This window comes from Nerophis ophidion, linkage group LG09 (genome assembly GCF_033978795.1).
Source record: "Nerophis ophidion isolate RoL-2023_Sa linkage group LG09, RoL_Noph_v1.0, whole genome shotgun sequence".
Classification (NCBI taxonomy): Eukaryota; Metazoa; Chordata; class Actinopteri; order Syngnathiformes; family Syngnathidae; genus Nerophis; species Nerophis ophidion.
In genome coordinates, this window is record NC_084619.1 from 4,449,752 (window position 1) to 4,469,952 (window position 20,201).

General features: G+C 42.7%; 1 protein-coding gene across 1 annotated transcript in view; it reads left to right on the plus strand.

Annotated features, from left to right (window-relative positions):
- lzts2a (leucine zipper, putative tumor suppressor 2a) overlaps window positions 1–20,201 on the plus strand; it is a 150,647-nt gene that overhangs the window by 36,751 nt on the left and 93,695 nt on the right. Inside the window, exon 2 of the mRNA XM_061910085.1 lies at window positions 11,730–11,831. The gene's annotated coding sequence lies outside the window, so the exon portion shown is untranslated. The remainder of the gene's footprint in view (window positions 1–11,729; window positions 11,832–20,201) is intronic.

Sequence of the window (20,201 nt, forward strand, 5' to 3'; positions counted from 1 at the left end):
ACTGTGTTGGATCCATTATGGATTGAACTTTCACAGTATCATGTTAGACCCGCTCGACATCCATTGCTTTCCTCCTCTCCAAGGTTCTCATAGTCATCATTGTCACCGATGTCCCACTGGGTGTGAGTTTTCCTTGCCCTTATGTGGGCCTACCGAGGATGTCGTAGTGGTTTGTGCAGCCCTTTGAGACACTAGTGATTTAGGGCTATATAAGTGAACATTGATTGAAGTTAAAAAGTGGCTTTGGAGCAATCAAAGCTGCTCACACGGTCAATAAGGTGGGCACTATGTTTTACACATCAACCTAATGTGTAATATATTTATCCATTTTTGTTGTAAATTGTGAGGTGTGTCTGTTAAAATCATGGTTGTTTTTACAAATGATGACAGATGTGAACAAGAGCATGTATTGTCTTTGTGTGATGATGTAAATGAGGTGTGGTTGTATATTAAGTATGTGTAACTTAAAGGGAATTTTTTGACTTTTCTTAAGTTGATTACATACTATAGTATGATTTTATTGTCATAGTTTTATTGCATAATGTTTGTATCCCTTTAGTTTAGGTAGCCAGGGACTGCAGATGGAAGCTAGCTATTTAGCTACACTCTGGTGCAGAACATATCCGTCTTTGAGCTTAGTGTTTCGGTGCATTGTCCCTTCAAATAAGGACTAAACCAGGGGTGCCCACACTTTTTCTGCAGGCGAGCTACTTTTCAATTGACCAACTCGAGGGGATCTACCTCATTTATATATATAATTTATATTTATTTATTTATGAAAGAGACATTTTTGTGAACAAGTTAAATGTGTTTAATGATAATACAAGCATGTGTAACACATATAGATGTCTTTCTTTCACAAAGACAAGAATATAAGTTGGTGTATTACCTGATTCTGATGACTTGCATTGATTGGAATCAGACAGTAATGATGATAACGCCCACATTTTCAAATGGAGGAGAAAAAAAGTTGTCCTTTCTGTACAATACCACATGAAAGTGGTTGCTTTTTGGCATCTAATTCATCCAGCTTCCATACACTTTACAAGAAAAACATTGGCGGCAAATTCCGTAGCTTGCTTGATTGACATTCACGGCACCCGAGGGTCTTGTGAGATGACGCTGGCTGCTGCCAGTTCATTATTATGAAAAAATGACAGAGAGGAAGGCGAGAAACACTTTTTATTTCAACAGACTTTCGCGCCGTCCCTTCCGTCAAAACTCTAAAGGCCGACTGCTCATTTCCTATCTTCACAATAAAAGCCCTGCTTCATGCTGCCTGCGCTAACAAAATAAGAGTCTCAGAAAGCTGGCGTGCACAAGTGATGTGCACGCCAGCTTTCTGAGGGATCGCTTGTGCACGCCAGTTTTCCGAGACTCTGTATTTAGTTAGCGCAGGCAGCATGAAGCAGGGCTTTTATTGTGAAGATAGGAAATGTCCAGTCGGCCTTTAGAGTTTTGACGGAAGGTACGGCGCGAGAGTCTGTTGAAATAAAAAGTGTTTCTCGCCTTCCTCTCGGTCATATTTTCATAATAATGATCTTGCAGCAGCCAGCGTCATCTCACAAGACCCTCCGGTACCGTGAATGTCATTTAAGTGACGTCTTGGTGAAGATTGATGATCACTCATTTTTAGGTCTATTTTGTTAAAAAGCCTGGCTGGAGATCGACTGACACACCTCCCGCGGTCGATACTAGCACTGAGCGCTGGGACGGAGAGGCTTCGTGGTGTCTTGGCTGGGTGAGCAGGTGTCGGACACCTCAGTCACCTTGGACGTATCATCGCTCATCCATGCGGACTGGACACTGGCCGAGAGTGGAGTCGGCTGTCTTGGTTGCTTTGTTGGGTCTGCTCCTGTCTCTGGCCATGCTCCCTCCACCCCAGCGGACGATGGCGTGGAACACCGCAGAGGCCACCACAGTGGATATGTTTCTTTTACTTTTTATTCATAGCTGTATGTAGAAGTGTCTGGTTGTATCTGCTGCTTTAATGTCTTTAATGTCCTTTGTGTTCTTTGATGTTTGATGTTTCCCTCTTACACACATGGAAGAGGGATGTGTTCTATGGCTATGAGTTGTTGTTTTTTTCCCTTGGCCTCAGTCTGCACCCCCTCTCCAGGGCCCAGGCTAAGACTGATATTTTTTATTTTATTTTAATCTTTTATTTTTTTCTCCCATTCCCCCCCTTGTTTACCTGTATCTCATCTTTTTTGTAAGGGGCGCTGGAAGCCCGCAGACCCGTCAGCTATCCTGTTCTGTCTCCCTGTAATGTTTTGTCTGATCTTGAATGGGATTGTGCTGAAAATTTCAACTTTCCTGAAGGAACTCTCCTGACGGAATAAATAAAGTACTATCTAATCTAATCTAATCTTTCTTCATTTGTTACCAGATTGGCACCTTCTCTCTCTCGTATTACGACTCGCACCACTCCGCTAGCATCACAGCTAATGTTACCCATGCTGCTACGTCTCATGCGAGGGCGTATGACGGCAAGTATGTGACGTATGTAAGAAGGTGGGCTTGTCTGTGAGAAGGACAGACAGGAAAGAGTGAGAAGAACCTGTAGTTTAATGCCTGCAGCTACAAGCAACTGCGTGAGAACGTATACTCGAATATCACGATAAAGTCATTTTCAATCAATCAATCAATGTTTACTTATATAGCCCTAAATCACTAGTGTCTCAAAGGGCTGCACAAACCACTACGACATCCTCGGGCAAGGAAAACTCACACCCAGTGGGACATCGGTGACAATAATGACTATGAGAACGTGATACTGTGATACTGATGATACTGATGACTATGAGAACATATGAGAACATGATACTGTGAAAGTTCAATCCATAATGGATCCAACACAGTCGCGAGAGTCCAGTCCAAAGCGGATCCTACACAGCAGCGAGAGCGTGCGTAGCGCTCCAGACTATAATTGATAGCTGTGGTCTCACACAAATAATAAATGAACCCACGCATCGCAACGGTAATACGATAGACCTAGTGCTTGTCAGGGGTATCACCGTTTCCAAAGTTACGATACTCCCGTATACTAAAGTATTGTCCGATCATTACCTTATAAAATTCGAGGTTCAGACGCATGTTCGTCAAACTAATAATAATAATAACTACTATAGCAGCCGCAACATTAATACGGCCACAACGACAACTCTTGCTGACCTACTGCCCTCGGTAATGGCACCATTCCCAAAATATGTGGGCTCTATTGATAACCTCACTAACAACTTTAACGAATTTTCTATATCGTACAGAGACAACCCCGCGATATATCGAGTATATCGATATATCGCCCAGCCCTAATGTAAATGCAAGCATTTGCAACAAGTGTTCTTCTGCATACATACAGAGAGGAAGGACTGTCTGGTTTTGATCATCACAACTCTTTGCCACGTCAGGCCGAAGAAACAGAAATGGGATTATTTTTCCATTTGTGTTTGTGTCGCCGCCAACACACGGCTGATTGGCGTTTGTAGGGAACTGTGACTTCGCTGAATAGCTTTAAGTCATCTCTGTCAGCCGTGGCTTTTTGCTCACCATCCGCTCATGTTTAAAGCCTCCTTCCAGCGACTGCAGCCAGATGCTGACAGATGCTCCGCTTGAGTGTTTGTAGCAGCCCTATGGCAACTTCTTCTCTGCACTCCATTTTCCTTTTTGAGTTGAGGAATCTCTGCACATAGAAATGTAAGGCGGGGGACAGAGTATACAGAGAAGATAAAAAGACATGCGCATGAACGAGCTACTACTTTAGAGACCAGCGTTTGACACTGAAATGTGAGAATGAAAACATTCCTTTTTGCAGTCTGTTCGTCTTTTGTTTTTACAATTTTCGCTTGCTTAACTCTTGACCCGATTAAATCACAACAGTGAGCCGAGCATGATGATGCCTCAATGAAATTGAATTGAGTCACCATTATACAGTGGGGCAAAAAAGTATTTAGTCAACCAGCGATTGTGCAAGTTCTCCCATTTAAAATAATGACAGAGGTCTGTAATTTTCATCATAGGTACACTTCAACTGTGAGAGACAGAATGTGGAAAAAAAAAATCTAGGAATTCACGTTGTAGGAATTTTAAAGAGTTTATTTGTAAATGATGGTGGAAAATAAGTATTTGGTCACTTCAAACAAGGAAGATCTCTGGCTCTCACAGACCTGTAAACTTCTTCTTTAAGAAGCTCTTCTGTCCTCCGCTCGTTACCTGTATTAATGGAACCTGGTTGAACTAGTTATCTGTATAAAAGACACCTGTCCACAGCCTCAAACAGTCAGACTCCAAACTCCACTATGGCCAAGACCAAAGAGCTGTCAAAGGACACCAGGAAAATAATTGTAGACCTGCACCAGACTGGGAAGAGTGAATCTACAATAGGCAGCTTGGTGTGAAAAAATCAACCGTGGGAGCAATTATCAGTAAATGGAAGACATACAAGACCACTGATAATCTCCCTCGATCTGGGGCTCCACGCAAGATCTCATCCCGCGGGGTCAAAATGATCATGAGAACAGTGAGCAAAAATCCCAGAACCACACGGGGGGACCTGGTGAATGACCCGCAGAGAGCTGGGACCAAAGTAACAAAGGTTACCATCAGTAACACACTACGCCGACAGGGAATCAAATCCTGCAATGCCAGACGTGTCCCCCTGCTTAAGCCAGTGCATGTCCAGGCCCGTCTGAAGTTTGCCAGAGAGCACATGGATGATACAGCATGTGGTCAGATGAAACCAAAATATAACTTTTTGGTATAAACTCAACTCGTCGTGTTGGGAGGAAGAAGAATACGGAGTCGCATCCCAAGAACACCATACCTACTGTGAAGCATGGGGGTGGAAACATCATGCTTTGGGGCTGTTTTTCTGCTAAGGGGACAGGACGATTGATCCGTGTTAAGGAAAGAATGAATGGGGCCATGTATCGTGAGACTTTGAGCCAAAACCTCCTTCCATCAGTGAGAGCTTTGAATGGTTGACCAAATACTTATTTTCCACCGTAATTTACAAATAAATTATTTAAAATTCCTACAATGTGAATTCCTGGATTTTTTTTTCCACCTTCTGTCTCTCACAGTTGAAGTGTACCTATGTTGAAAATTAAAATCATTTTAAGTGGGAGAACTTGCACAATCGGTGGCTGACTAAATACTTCTTTGCCCCACTTTATGCTATCAGCTCGTACACTTTTTGCCCTCTAGTGGCTCAAGGTGAAAGCGCAGGAGTCCCATCCATCGTGGAGAGGTAAGGTACATGCTAACAAGACTGGAGTGATATACAGCCCACAGATGGATTCATCAGAGCTGCACTCGCAATCGCAGTTCCCACACATTTTTTTCCTTTACCTCCAGGATGAATGGCTCTCATTAATCACAGCCATTTGTCTTCTGTTGTAAGTTTTAGAGGTCAGCGATTAAACATTGTCCCCTGCACACTTGCCAACTCTCTCTCTTGCTTTCTCCTAAAGGATCACACTTGCGTTGCCCCTACATCGGCTTTGCTTTTTTTTTTTCTCCTGACGACCAGGGTGTCGTCTGCCATGTCTTTACTTGACGAATGCAAGCCAGAAATTGAGGCAGCAGCGGATCATGTTTTATGTATTTGTGCTTACACAATGTGAGCACAGGCTGAAAAGTGGGCCAAGAATCATACGGGGCAAATTATGATAACAAAGAAGCTTGACAAGCAGCCTCCACAGAATGCATTATGAGTGTGTTGCTAATGTCAGAATTGTAAAATAAAAATGTGCGGTGTGACCTGACAGCTACACTACTGGGAAGTGTGCTGTTATTTCCACTCATTTAGTGCTGGTTGTTTGGATGAAATGTCTGAGTAGTAGACTGAGGGTGCATGAATTTGCCTTTTGGTGTTTACCGTATATAAGACAGTGCTTCTCAATTATTTTAAGTTAAGTTACGCCCCCCCCTTGGAAAAAAAAAATATTCCACTCTCCAAGGTGACTATCAGAGGCCTCAAATTTTTACTTTTCAAGGTCAAGGCAAGTGTTGCTTTAAAGGAGGGCTCATGTTTTAGGGCACCAAGGCAAGTTAGAAAGGTAACAAGGCAAACATTTTATTTTGAGGCAGGGGCTTCAAATATATAAATAAATAAACATATATATATATGTATATATATATATGTATGTATGTGTGTGTGTGTGTGTATATATATATATATATATATATATATATATATATATATATATATATATATATATATATATATATATATATATATATATATATATATATATATATAAGCAAACATTTTATTTTCAGGCAGGGGTTTTTCATATATATATATATAGTGTGTGTGTATATATATATGTATATATATATATATACATATATGTATATATATATATATATATATATATATATATATATATATATATATATATATATATATATATATATATGAAACCCCTGCCTCAAAATAAAATGTTTGCGTATCCAGGCTCGGGATCTTTCTGTGTGGAGTTTGCATGTTCTCCCCGTGAATGCGTGGGTTCCCTCCGGGTACTCCGGCTTCCTCCCACTTCCAAAGACATGCACCTGGGGATAGGTTGATTGGCAACACTAAATTGGCCCTAGTGTGTGAATGTGAGTGTGAATGTTGTCTGTCTGTCTGTGTTGGCCCTGCGATGAGGTGGCGACTTGTCCAGGGTGTACCCCGCCTTCCGCCCGATTGTAGCTGAGATAGGCGCCAGCGCCCCCCGCGACCCCGGAAGGGAATAAGCGGTAGGAAATGGATGGATGGATGGATGGATATATATATATATATATATATATATATATATAGATATACATATATATATATATATATATATATATATATACATATATATATATATATATATATATATATATATATATATATATATATACATATACATATATATACATACGTGTGTATATATAATAATGTGTATATATATGTGTGTATATATATGTGTGTGTGTGTATATATGTATATATATACATATGTATATGTGTGTGTATATATGTATTTATATGTATATGTGTATGTATATATATATGTGTATATATATGTGTATGTGTGTGTGTATGTATATATATGTGTGTGTATATATTTGTGTATATATCTATATATATAATATTTACATGTATATATATTGTTTTTTTAAATCATTATGAATATAAACATGTCAACTTTTTGTCATTTAATGATGCCTTTATCTCTATTTTTACATTTTGATAAAGGGAGTTTTGTTTGTTTGTTTGTTTTCTTGTTTTTTTTGAGTTATGTACATTTATATGTACATGTAGATGATGTATCGGGACAGATCCAAAGGCGGAAACATGTCATATAGGAATTGAATACACACAATAAAACATTAACAAAGTGCCGTGTCACATGAATGTTTTTTGAAGTCACACCTTTGTGACATGACAAAAACCTAAGTAATGTAAAAAAAACTTTGTGTTTACTTTTTGGTATTAAAATAAAACACAAAACAGTTTGGCTAATGAAGATGAAGTTTAATAAACAAGCTTTTTTCTTCTCTTCAGTACAACATTTTGACCAACAAAAATAAAGAGGAGTGACACCTCTCATATTGAATACACAATCTTCACAGCCTTCGTTCAATCCGATGAGATGACAAAACATTTTAGCTACTATTGATGTTATTTGAACACTGATACAGTTTGCAGTTAAATGAAGGACGAGTGAACATCCCAGTAAACAAATTAAAGACTTTATAAACAAGTTGTGACAACGTTCACAAATTGTTTATAAAGTCACAGCAGCTGATGAACACTGTACTGAGAAAACAAAACCAACAACAAATAGTTTTCTCCTTTTCTGTATACTTTTAGTGTGGGGAGAAGTGCGTCCGTTAGAGATGCGCGGTTTGCGGTCTAGTCCGCGGAGTCCACGGACAAACCGCGGGTGGGGCGGGTGACATGACGAAAAAATTTATTTAAATCAGATTTGGGCGGGTGGCGGTTGAACCATCCGGAAATATTTGATATAAATGGTTCTGGGATCGGTATCCTTTGCCATTCAAAGAGCCATTTAAGACCCGTGTCACAAAGCGAAGCTAATATTCTCTAGAATGACTGCCGGCAGTCACCCAGATAATAAGTATTAGGGCGTGCTATGAAGCCATTGACTTTGTCGCCTTCTATAGCATGTACGATCTGCTTGTCAGTCCAGCATCAGGTTGTGTGTGGCCTCCGCAGCAACACGCACACGACTGCAAGGCATACTGGGTGACACAGAGTACACTAATGGTTGTGATAGAAACAATTTTAACACTCTTAGTAATATGCGCCACGCTGTGAAGCCACACCAATTAAGAACGACAAACACATTTCGGCAGAACATCCTTCCAGTAACACAACATAAACGCAACACAACAAATACCCATAATCCTTTGTATTCATGACACTTCCTGACTATTTTAAACACCCCGCTAACAGCAAACCCCGCCAAAGCAAAGTCTGTGTCGTTAGTCCGCATGCTTATCAAGCCAAACGACTCCAATGCGCAAACGTCTGACTTTGTGTTGTCTAAAATGCATTAACTAAGAACGTTTTTTTGGTAATTAAAAAATTAGACTGTGTTACTAACCGTTTGGAGTTTTATCGCAAATTATCATTATACTGTTTACTGTTACATGTTCTTGCCTCCGACGTTGGTAAATTTTTTAGATATTCCTCCCACTTCCAAAGACATGCACCTGGGGATAGGTTGATTGGCAACACTAAATTGGCCCTAGTGTGTGAATGTGAGTGTGAATGTTGTCTGTCTATCTGTGTTGGCCCTGCGATGAGGTGGCGACTTGTCCAGGGTGTACCCCGCCTTCCGCATGATTGTAGCTGAGATAGGCGCCAGCGCTCCCCGCGACCCCGAAAGGGAATAAGCGGTAGAAAATGGATGGATGGATTATGGCAAATGACGAGGGCGTTAAATTCGAGCCCTGGCTTTATCAGCATGCCCAAAATGATGCACCACAGTCCTAAAGTGACTTAATGTGATAAGCCCCGCCCACCAGTGGAATGGAAGCTGACATCAGATACTGACTTGTCTGCTCCCTGCTGTGAGGACATATGCTGTCACTGCCATGCAATCTACTGTATCTATAACCAAGATTAATAATCTCTCTAATCTGCACCCGGGGGTGTTGCCGTCAGACACTCAGTCATGGTCATTAGACTTGCATCTGAATAAATGCACCCCCTAACCTTTTAGAGCTCATTTCTTCTCCAAATGGACCCCCTGCTGTGGCAACACCATCTGTGCTCCTTGGGGACACCTCGTTAGAACCCCAATACCTGTAACTAACGTTTTTAATGCACTTTTCTCATCCGTCGTTCCCATAAATCTGAGCTCAGAGTTTGACAAAAGACATCTGGCGACCCCACGCCTGGTTTCCCAAAGCAGCTTGCAAGACTCGGCCCAGACAGACAGCCCCCCCCAAACCAAAATCAATACTTGTAACGCATCACTTACCTCATGGGGGTCAAACTCTGGCCCTTGAGGCAGTATGAAATTAACATTAGAGCTGGCCCGCCGGGTTTATTCAGCTGTAACACCGCATTCACCACTAATACTGATACTTGCCAACCCTCCCAATTTTCCCGGACTCCCAAATTTCAGTGCCCCTCCCGATAATCTCCCGGGGTAAACATTCTCCCCGAATTTCTCCCCATTTCTACCCGGACGACAATATTGGGGGCGTGCATTAACGGCACTGCCATTAGCGTCCTCTACAACCTGTCGTCACGTCTGCTTTTCCTACATAGAAATAGCGTGCCAACCCAGTCACATAATATATGCGGCTTTTACACACACACGCACACAAGTGAATGCCATGCATACTTGTTCAACAGCCATACAGGTCACACTGAGGGTGGCCGTATAAACAACGCTTACAATCTTACAAATATGCACCACACTGTGAACCCACACCAAACAAGAATAACAAACACATTTCGGGAGAACATCTGCACCGTAACACAACAGAACAAATACCCAGAACCCCTTGCAGCACTAACTCTTCCGGGATGCTACAATATACCCCCCAAGCAATAATTAATGTTTTACTCATACACTTTCTCTTGCTACTTCAAGGCTTGAATGTTTGATTAATTTGTTATTGTTATTTTATTTGCTAATTTATTATTAGCCTGTGGAAAAAGTTTATTTTGATATTTACTTCAGAGGGCTGCAAATATTTGATATGCAATTGAGTGCCATCTCCGGGTTGGGGGGGAGACCCTGCCCCAAGTGGAGGAGTTCAAGTACCTAGGAGTCTTGTTCACGAGTGAGGGAAGAGTGGATCGTGAGATCGACAGGCGGATCGGTGCGGCGTCTTCAGTAATGCGGACGTTGTATCGATCCGTTGTGGTGAAGAAGGAGCTGAGCCGGAAGGCAAAGCTCTCAATTTACCGGTCGATCTACGTTCCCATCCTCACCTATGGTCATGAGCTTTGGGTCATGACCGAAAGGATAAGATCACGGGTACAAGCGGCCCAAATGAGTTTCCAGGTCTCTCCCTTAGAGATAGGGTGAGAAGCTCTGCCATCCGGGAGGAACTCAAAGTAAAGCCGCTGCTCCTCCACATGGAGAGGAGCCAGATGAGGTGGTTCGGGCATCTGGTCAGGATGCCACCCGAACGCCTCCCTAGGGATGTGTTTAGGGCACGTCCAACCGGTAGGAGGCCACGGGGAAGACCCAGGACACGTTGGGAAGACTATGTCTCCCGGCTGGCCTGGGAACGCCTCGGGATCCCCCGGGAAGAGCTAGACGAAGTGGCTGGGGAGAGGGAAGTCTGGGCTTCCCTGCTTAGGCTGCTGCCCCCGCGACCTGACCTCGGATAAGCGGAAGATGATGGATGGATGCAATTGATATTTTTTAATGATTATTTAAATCTCAATTAGACATGTCACTATAAAGTTATTTAAACCTTGCTTGTTCAATATTCAATGCAAAACTTGTTTGGGTCCCTATTAAAAGGTTCATTTGTTCAACCTTGGCCCGTGACTCTGTTCAATTTTAAATTTTGGCCCACTCTGTATTTGAGTTCGACACCCCTGACTCACCTCATCAGCGGCACAGGATGAAAGTGTAGAGTCGGGTCCCAGAAGAATGCCAACAACAACAACAAAAAAAAACCACAATGGGAAAATGAAGATCTGCTTTCTGGGGGAAATTATAATCATAACCGAGTGGTAGTGCAAGTATTTGGCAGTGGTGCATCGTCCCAGCTCGCTCTTTAAATGGTGTCACAGTAAAGGAAATAAAGGGACGTGTTTAAAAAAAAGCATAAACATTTACAACATAGCTTATATCTGCCACCTGGGTAGAGTTAAAAATAAACTGCAGATTTGTCTGCATACAGAATGGGTGCAAATGCATCACACTGTGCTACCAGGTGGGGGCAGTATTACCCCCACAGCTGTCACCTTGGCCAGTGTTTCCAAACCATTATTTTAGCAGGGCAGGTTTTTTACATGAAAAAATGTCATGGCATAGCAGCACCAAAAAAAAAAATGTTGGCAACAGGTGGATACACAGGTTAATTGTGTAACTGGAAGATCATTGTATTGTTCTGTATGTCCGAATAATGTACATCACTGACATTTTCAGATTGATCAAGTCATTTCTAACCAGCTAATGTGTTGACTTGGACTTTACCTGAATTAGTAATATCAGCCTCCACGTACCTGATGATATGCAAACGTGTTGTTTCTAGGCTGGAAGCCCAGAGATGAGCGGCGTCTTAGGATGAGAACCGTCTACCAGTACCCTGTCTCCCCCAGACCTGCAGGAGGAGCACCTCGGGCCACTGCGTGAGGTAAAGAATAGGGATGCACCGATTAATCCGTAACCGAATATATTCGGCCGAATATGGCAAAAAAGCCACATTCGGCCTTCGGTGGAATGAGTTAAAAACAAGGCCGAATAGTGGCCATCCATCCATCATCTTCCGCTTATCCGAGGTCGGGTCGCGGGGGCAACAGCCTAAGCAGGGAAACCCAGACTTCCCTCTCCCCAGCCACTTCGTCTAGCTCTTCCCGGGGGATCCCGAGGCGTTCCCAGGCCAGCCGGGAGACATAGTCTTCCCAACGTGTCCTGGGTCTTCCCCGTGGCCTCCTACCGGTTGGACGTGCCCTAAACACCTCCCTAGGGAGGCGTTCGGGTGGCATCCTGACCAGATGCCCGAACCACCTCATCTGGCTCCTCTCCATGTGGAGGAGCAGCGGCTTTACTTTGAGTTCCTCCCGGATGGCAGAGCTTCTCACCCTATCTCTAAGGGAGAGACCTGGAAACTCATTTGGGCCGCTTGTACCCGTGATCTTATCCTTTCGGTCATGACCCAAAGCTCATGACCGTAGGTGAGGATGGGAACGTAGATCGACCGGTAAATTGAGAGCTTTGCCCTCCGGCTCAGCTCCTTCTTCACCACAACGGATCGGTACAACGTCCGCATTACTGAAGACGCCGCACCGATTCGCCTGTCGATCTCACCATCCACGATGCATAGTTCGAATAGTGAATAGTGAATAGTGGCGTGTGACGCAATTTTTTGACGCGGTGACGCAATCAACCAACGTGCAGTGACGTTGGGATATGTTGTGTACCTGTATAAGTGTATGAGGTTACAAGCACACACTTATTGAGATTTAGTGGGGCCTCTGTTTACATTATTAGCATATCTACTGTGGCTAAGCAGACTTTGGCCAAAAGGACAATAATTCATTTGTTGTGGGTTTATCCACTTTGATGCACTTTATTTTTTTTTTGGAATGCATGTTTTGCATGTCTCCGGGTTGGGGAGGAGACCCTGCCCCAAGTGGAGGAGTTCAAGTACCTAGGATTTTTGTTCACGAGTGAGGGAAGAGTGGATGGTGAGATCGACAGGCGGATCGGTGCGGCGTCTTCAGTAATGCGGACGTTGTACCGATCCGTTGTGGTGAAGAAGGAGCTGAGCCGGAAGGCAAAGCTCTCAATTTACCGGTCGATCTACGTTCCCATCCTCACCTATGGTCATGAGCTTTGGGTCATGACCAAAAGGATAAGATCACGGGTACAAGCGGCCCAAATGAGTTTTGGCTCTCCCTTAGAAATAGGGTGAGAAGCTCTGCCATCCGGGAGGAACTCAAAGTAAAGCCGCATGGAGAGGAGCCAGATGAGGTGGTTCGGGCATCTGGTCAGGATGCCACCCGAACGCCTCCCTAGGGAGGTGTTTAGGGCACGTCCAACCGGTAGGAGGCCACGGGGAAGACCCAGGACACGTTGGGAAGACTATGTCTCCCGGCTGGCCTGGGAACGCCTCGGGATCCCCCGGGAAGAGCTAGACGAAGTGGCTGGGGAGAGGGAAGTCTGGGTTTCCCTGCTTAGGTTGTTGCCCCCGCGACCCGACCTCGGATAAGCGGAAGAAGATGGATGGATGGATGGATGTTTTGCTCGAAGGCCTAATATAAATGAAAAACGTTGTGCTTTTTTTGAAAAGCAAAGGCTACTGGAATATTAAAAAGATGAAAAACATGTCTAAATATTTATTCTAGGCTATTTATGCAATATTAAAACAATTGTGAAAAACTGCATTCATTATTCGGCCTTCGGCCAAGCGTTTAAATTTTATTCGGCTTCGGCCACAAATTTTCATTTGGGTGCATCCCTAGTAAAGAACTTTGCTGACTAACACCCCCATGCGGTGCTGGAAGAGTCAATTACGAGTGACATATTTATGGAAATGGAGGTCTTGGCCTCTGCCTTTGAAGACTCCGTTTAGGGGATCGAGTTTTAGGTATGGATGGCAGTCAGAGAGTGTGGTCTGAGTCTGCGGAGGGGGGTTCAAGGGGTCAGGAATTCACAGCTGAGCCTGTATTGTTCCATCTGGCACCTGGCTGATTGCATTACCTCAGACAAGGTGTGTCACCGGGCTCCAAATCACTTTTTTTCTGCCTCCATCCGCCCGACCGCACTTCAATTTTAACACATTTCCTCATCACGCGAAAGTTTGTTTGTGTTGTAGCCTCCTGCAGCCACCCAATGCCGGACTCTGACCTTATCTTGTCCGGGGGGAATGCGCTGTTTGCAAGATGTGTGTTGAGATAAAAGTGTGTAGACAACAACACAGCAGCAGCTGTCTTCCTCCACTCTTTCCACTAATTTCCACCATGACAGCCTTCCTTCTTTCCTCTCTCGTTTGGTTCAGGGCGCCGAGGCCCCAGCTGTCCCTGTCTCTCAGTAACTAACCTTCATGACACAAAGGGCTCACTATGTGGATAACAACCCAATTTTTTTTGTTGTAATATGACTTAAACCCCACCAATCAAATAAATGGGCAATCAGCAATATTCGATGGGTTAAATTAATTCAATGTATAATCCCCATCAAGAAGGGTTTAGTGTGAGGACTCTTCTTCGGCATGGTAATGCCGGTGTTGTTTTCCCGTGGATGCGTCGAAGCAGAACACAGCAAAAGTAAGATATCAGGTATTTATTTAATAACAAAAGGCTACACTGGTGTAAAGAGAAAGCAAACAAAAGACGCTAGCGTGAAAGCTAGGATAAAACACTAGAAAACTAAAACTTGGCACGAGAGCACAAACGAGAGAACAAATCGTCAGTATGAAAACTCGAATAAACAAGCGGCATAGCGAGAAAATACATACAATAGAAATATGAGAGTCTTCACTTTAGCACGTAGGCAAATTAGGATCCGAGAATGAATAACGAAAAGGGGCGAGTTTAAATAAGGGAGGTGATTAGAAGAAAACAGGTGTGTGTGGATAACAAGGGGCAGGTGAACTAATGAGCTACCATGGTGACGGACTAAACAGGAAATGAAGACGTTAAACAACAGGGTGATACTAAAATGGAACAATAAACCAGAATATGTACAGATCCGAGCAGCGGATCGCAACATTTAGTTTTGAATAGGGATGTATTGCTATTAACGTTTCTTATCACGGTTTTTATACACATACTGGAATCTTTTGAACAAGTTTTTTTCTTTTATAAATAAAATGAATAGACACACTTAGAAAACTGACTATTTTGTTTCTCATGCTTCTCCGATAGTGTTTGGTTCGAATTAGAGATGTCCGATAATATCGGCAGTCCGATATTAACGGCCGATAAATGCTTTAAAATGTGATATCGGAAATTATCGGTATCGGTTTCAAAAAGTAAAATTTTTTACTTTCGGAAACACTGCTGTACGGAGTGGCGCACAAACGTAGGGAGAAGTACAGAGTGCCAATAAACCTTAAAGGCACTGCCTTTGCGTCCCAGCCCAAACACATAAATATCTACGGCTTTTCACACACACAAGTGAATGCTACGCATACTTGGTCAACAGCCATACAGGTCACACTGAGGGTGGCTGTATAAACACTATTAAAAATATGCACCACACTGTGAACCCACATCAAACAAGAATGACAAACACATTTTGGCAGAACATCCGCACCGTAACACAACATAAACACGACAGAACAAATACCCAGAGCCCTTTGCAGCACAAACTGTTGCGATCCGCTGCTCGGATGTACACATATTAGTTATTTTTCCTTTCTGGTATCACTCTCCGTCAAGTGACTGTTTATTTCCTGTTTATCCTGTCACCATGGTAACTCATCAGTCCACCTGCCAATCCCGGTCCACACACACCTGTTTTGTCTAATCACCCTCCTATTTAAGACAGCCTATTTGTTCATTTCTTCCTGGGTTCATAAAATTACTCTCATGCAACAAGTGACGACTGCTACTTTTTTTACGTTTATTCTCGCTAGCTCATATGCTAAGCCACCGGCCTTTTCTTAGCTCACATGCTAATTGTTTTTGTTTTTACATTTTTGTGCTTTCATGCCAAGTTTAGTTTTCTGTTTGTATTTCCTAGTTTTCATATTAGCGTCTTTGGTTTGCCTTTTCATTAGCTCCAGTATTTCTGTTTAGAGCTCTCTTTTTGTTAAATAAATATTCTAAGATCCTACCTTTTGTTGTGTTCACGTCACCGCCTCCACGGATTGAGAAACCCGGCATTACCATGCCCACCAGACCTCCGGGACGCTACAATATATACCCCCAAATATCGGAATATCGGACGTCAGCAAAAAATCCATTATCGGACATCTATAGTTTGAATATTTTGTCTGTTTTAATGGCTAAGGTTTTATTATTTCAAAAATTGGTCCAGGGAGGTGACCAAGAACCTGATGGTCATTCTGTCAGAGCTACCGCATTCCTTTGTAGAGAGAGGAGAACCTTCCAGAAAGACAACTATCTCTCAAGCAATCCACCAATCTGGCCTGAATGGTATAATGGCCAGACGGAAGCCATTTCTTAGTAAAACCTTTATCCATCCATCCATCCATCCATTTCCTACCGCTTATTCCCTTTCGGGGTCGCGGGGGGCGCTGGCGCCTATCTCAGCTACAATCGGGCGGAAGGCAGGGAGTTTTAGTCCAGGGGTGTCAAACTCAAATACAGAGTGGGCCAAATTTTAAAACTGAACAAAGCCGCGGGCCAAGTTTGAACAAATGAACCTTTTAATAGGGACCCAAACAGGTTTTGCATTGAATATTAAACAAGCAAGGCTTATGTAGCTTTATAGTCACATATAAAATCGAGTTTCAAATTATAATAATGAGTAAAAATATCAATGGCATATCAAATACAATGTAAATAAAAATTGGGGGAGCGGGGTTTGGTGGTAGTGGGGGTGTATATTGTAGCGTCCCGGAAGCAATTTATGTTTGCTACGGTGCGAATGTTCTCCCGAAATGTTTGTTTGGTGTGGCTTCATTTTTACACATTGAGTCTATTTGCACTGCCATGAGGTGGCGACTTGTCCAGGGTGTACACCACCATCCGCCCCATTGTAGCTAAGATAGGCACCAGCGCCCCCTCTCCCTGTCCCCCAAAAAGGGAATAGGCGGTAGGAAATGGATGGATGGATGGAGTCTATTTGCAATGCTGTCAAAAAATGAACTTTAATAAATGCAAAACACACACATGCGCACACACACACACACACACACACACACACACACAATATATTCTTGTATTTGTTACCTTCTTGAGACCCCCAAAAAATGCCTACCTCTGTAGGACCACCCTTTCTAGATATATAAAGATTTGTATTTACAACATTAGTAATATACATACCATGCAAATATAAAAAAGTAAGCTTTTAGTTAATAACTTTGGGGGGGATGTTTTGTAATTGGTTTTTAATGTTCATTATTTCCTTCAAGTTATTACAGTATGTCTCTATATACATATTTATTTAGTTTGTTTTAATTATTTCTGGCCAAATTAAAATATTTACACACAGTTGTTATTTCATATGTTGACCAGAGGGGGAGCCTTTTTAAAACCGACACACAGTCGATTTAAAAAAATCCCCCCTTAATGGGACCACCCTAATTTTGATAGATTTCACCACCAGGGGTGCAAATGAGATATTATGGGGACCATGATTTTGGTCCTAACTTGTCCACTGGTCCTCATATGGAAGGTACTTTTCCTTGTTGATGTCTCAAGAAGGGTAGAAATACAAGAACACACACACACACACACACACACACACACACACACACACACACACACACACACACACACACACACTGAGAGAAACTGACAGGCACCAATTTATAGGCATCAAAAGACTAAACATACAATCTATTAAATAGCAAACATTTTAATAATTAATCAAATATAAATTTTTACACATTGAGTCTATTTGCACTGAGATGAGGTGGCGACTTGTCCAGGGTGTAAACCACCATCCGCCTCATTGTAGCTAAAATAGGCACCAGCGCCCCCTCTCCCTGTCCCCCAAAAAGGGAATAGGCGGTAGGAAATGGATGGATGGATGGAGTCTATTTGCAATGCCGTCAAAAATTGAACTTTAATAAATGCAAAACACACATGCGCGCACACACACACACACACACACACACACAATATATTCTTGTATTTGTTACCTTCTTGAGACCCCCCAAAAATGCCTACCTCTGTAGGACCACCCTTTCTAGATATATAAAGATTTGTATTTACAACATTAGTAAAATATACATACCATGCAAATATAAAAAAGTAAGCTTTTAGTTAATAACTTTGGGGGGGATGTTTTGTAATTGGTTTTTAATGTTCATTATTTACTTCAAGTTATTACAGTATGTCTCTATATACATATTTATTTAGTTTTTTTAATTATTTCTGGCCAAATTAAAATTTCTTACACACACTTGTTATTTCATATGTTGACCAGAGGGGGAGCCTTTTTAAAACCGACACACAGTCAATTTAAAAAAATCCCCCCAAATGAGATATTATGGGGACCATGATTTTGGTCCTAACTTGTTCACTGGTCCTCATATGGAAGGTACTTTTCCTTGTTGATGTCTCAAGAAGGGTAGAAATACAAGAACACACACACACACACACACACACACGCACACACACACACACACACACACACAAATAAGATAAAATAGCCAACATATTAATGGTAATGCGATTGTCTGTCTTGACGTGTCTGAATGCTGACAAACCAACTTGTGCTGACTCACACAATCCGAAAACACACACACACACACACACACACACACGCACAAGCGCGCGTGCACGGCTCAAAAGCTTTTTTGTGTTACATTTAGTGTGGTGAGGTGGTCAGGCCGGCTGTTAATGGCAGCAAAGTGCAGAGACGGGAGAGCTGAAGTGAACTTTCTTCTCACTTGTTGACCACCGAAGGACTCTGGGGAGTACATGTAAAGTTTAAGTAAAAAGTTTAAGCGTAAAGGGCTCACACACACACACACATCCACACACACACACTTTAGTCCGGCGTTCCTCAGCTCTCTTACACTGTGGCACGCAACAAGAGACGGCAGTGTGTGTGATCTGTAAATAGCCTGATGCTGAAAACAGTTGGTGCATTAATCACTTGCATTAGCATGAGTCAACCTCATTTCACCATCCCAACGCTGCAAAAAGCTTTGCCTCTTTGCTCCGGCGAGCCCGTCTGAGTTATGGCGCACGGCGATCCGTGACGGTGTTTTTCAACCTTTTTTTGAGCCAAGGCACATTTTTTGCGCCGAAAAAATCTGGAGGCACACCACCAGCAGAAATCATTCAAAAATAAAACTCAGTTGACAGTAAAAAGACGTTGTCGCAATTGTTGGATATGACTTTAAACCAGGGGTTTCAGACACGCGGGCCAATTGCAGCCCTCAAGACGTTATTTTGCGGCCCCCATTTTAATATGAAAGTTTAATGTTAGTGCGGCCCGCAAGTTTTATATGAATGGCGCTTGACATGTTGTGTTATTTGGGTCCAAAATGGCTCTTTCAGCGTTCTGGGTTGCCTACCCCTGCATTAGTGGAAAAGCGGCAGGTGAGTGAAAGCGACAGAGGCGTTGCCATGGAGACAACGGTTTTCTTCAGCTTTGCTGTCTCAGTGGCCTAGTGGGTGGAGTGTTCTCCCTGAGATCGGTAGGTCGTGAGTTCAAATCTCGACTGAGTCATACCAAAGACTATAAAAATGGGATCCATTACTTCAATTGCGGCCCGCAACATGTTATTTTGCGGCCCCCACCTTAATATCAAAGTTTAATGTTAGTGCGGCCCGCGAGTTTTATATGAATGGCGCTTGACAGCGTTGTGTTATTTGGGTCCAAAATGGCTCTTTCAATGTTCTGGGTTGCCTACCCCTGCATTAGTGGAAAAGCGGCAGGTGAGTGAAAGCGACAGAGGCGTTGCCATGGAGACAACGGTTTTCTTACGTGCCTGGCTGCAGTCACACCGCGATACCTGTCCGTCAGTAATAACCTGGACCAACTCAAACCGTTATTTGTTTTTTTTATTGTTTAATTTGCATTGCCTCACACGATGAACACTACATATATTTCTATGTGACGCCGGATAACACTTTTTTGCGCTCGCTATCCCCGTACTTTCCCGGCTATTATCCGCCGACCGCCGTGTTGCTGTAGGGAGGAAAAGGGGAACGACACACATTGCAGAAATAACATTATTCTCCGTGCATCGGTTAAACACAAATATATTCCACAACCCCAAACATGTCTTTTTCAAAGTCTACAGTGAAGAGAGCGATATTTCCCGCATCCACTTTTTTTTAGCAGTCAATAATATTTCAGTAATGTTTTATCCTTCTTTGTGGGGACATTGTTGATTGTCATGTCATGACAA